The sequence below is a fragment of the Passer domesticus genome, chromosome 2, assembly GCF_036417665.1.
Source record: "Passer domesticus isolate bPasDom1 chromosome 2, bPasDom1.hap1, whole genome shotgun sequence".
Classification (NCBI taxonomy): domain Eukaryota; kingdom Metazoa; phylum Chordata; class Aves; order Passeriformes; family Passeridae; genus Passer; species Passer domesticus.
The window spans coordinates 88,183,684-88,185,640 of NC_087475.1; positions in this window are offsets into that span (position 1 = coordinate 88,183,684).

Consider the following 1,957-nt stretch of genomic DNA (forward strand, 5'->3'; position numbering starts at 1 on the left):
TGTTTGGAGTTGGGGTTACGTTTTGTTATATGGTTTGGGGTTTAGATTTAGGGGTTAGTTTTAGGCCTTGGAGTTTAGATTTAGGTGCTGGGGTTAGCTTCGTGGTTGGAATTCAGGGTTGGGGATTATGGTTAGGTTTTGGGATTAGGGTTTGTAGTTAATGTCTTTATGATTCTGTCTTGGGTTTAAAGTCACATGGTAAATGTTGGGATTACAGTGTTAAATTTAGGGGGTTATTTTTGATGCTATGTTTTATAGTTAGGAGGTGGAGATTTGATTTAGGTGTTAAAATTAGCATTAAGTGTTACAGTTTGTTTTAGAGGTAAAATTTAGGATTAGGATTTAGTGCCTTACATCTTAGATTTTGGGTCATTGTTAGGGTTTATTGTGTGGATTAGGGCTAAAGTCAGCTTTTGGGTTGTGATTTAGAGGGTTTTTTAAATGGATCATAGAAATTAATAAGATTTTAATGGACATGGTATCTGTATGTATAGATTATTTGCCCTTGTTCTACATGCTCTTTTTAGAAGGCAGTGGGAGTTGGAAACCGGGTGAGTTGATACATATAGCAACAGGTGTTTTGTCTATCACGAGCAAGATTTTGTCAACAGAATTGGCCCAGGCACCACATAGACTGCAGCTAGAATACAAGATGGCTGAGTACAAATGTGAGCTATCTAGACCCCTTGATAGAGATTTGAGAGTCCAGTCAGGCATGCAAGTGATACAAATCCAGGAGGAATTACTGCTACTTTGGAAGACAGGCTCATGGAGCAGGCATGTTTTCCTGACTAAATGAGAGAACCATTGGTGTCACTTGAGAGATTCATGGAAAGCAGTTCATGCAGCCAGAAACAGATGCACAAGTAGAAGAGTGGCAGAGAAGTCAAGGAATGTATCAGAAGCTGCAAGATATGATGAGTAACAGTAAAAGTCTGCTGCTCCTTGTGGGAGCAGCAGATGCCAGCAGTGCCAACTATCAATCCAAAATCATATCAGCCAGGCTTTACTCTGATGTCCTTAGCATGTGTTAAACTACAGCGTACAGCTGTAGGGAAAAGAACTAACAAAAAAAAAAAAAACAACAACAAAAAAAAAAAAAAAAAAAAACCAACCAAAAAAAAAACCACGCAAAAATGCATACACATATTTTTTGAGGACCACAACAGAGACAATGACCAGTTGACCAGTTGGATAGAAAAGGAAGAGAGTCAGCAGTGTTTAATCCAGGAAAATAGGCAAAATGAGGTTGTCACAGCCTTTTAAACGTGGATAAAGGTATATTTTGCAGTTTGGATAGTGTATCAGTAGCCATGAGGCATGGAGCTAGCCCTGATCTAGTGCATTTTTCATAGAGCTAGTTAAGAATAGATTATGCGTGTTTAATATAGCTATGCTTTAGTATGGAAATTAAAAAGAAATTAAGGAAATTAAATAAACCCAATTGTTAAGTGACTTAATAATCACCTTTAACATTCCAGATGAGTTCACAGTTCTCTAATCTGAGCTGATACTACAAATTCTTATTTGGTGCAAGAGAAGCCAAGTTGATGGGCTGTGTGGTGCCAGGACTCAAGGTGGATGGTGTGTCTGTGTTTAATCACTGGATTTCAAGTTGGTGGAAAGGAGCTGACAGAGCAGAAGACTCGGTGCTGTAATTCATCACAGCATTTAAACTGAGTGGCAGGATCTCTGATGAGGCAGCAGAGGGAGCAGGGATGCAGCTCTAGCAGCTGGAGTGCAGAGAGGAGTGGCCTGGCCAGAGGAACAGGGTGTGTAAGTCTGGTTACAGGGTATACACCAAGAGATGGTAAGCATTGCCATTCATATAATATAGCTTAGTGCCCAGAGATGCAATGGCAAAGCCCAAGCCCCTGTCAGTGCTTTAGGCATCTGCACTCAACATTTCTGCGAAGGTTTCTTAGAACTTAGAACTCTAAAACTGTTTTTGCCAGAG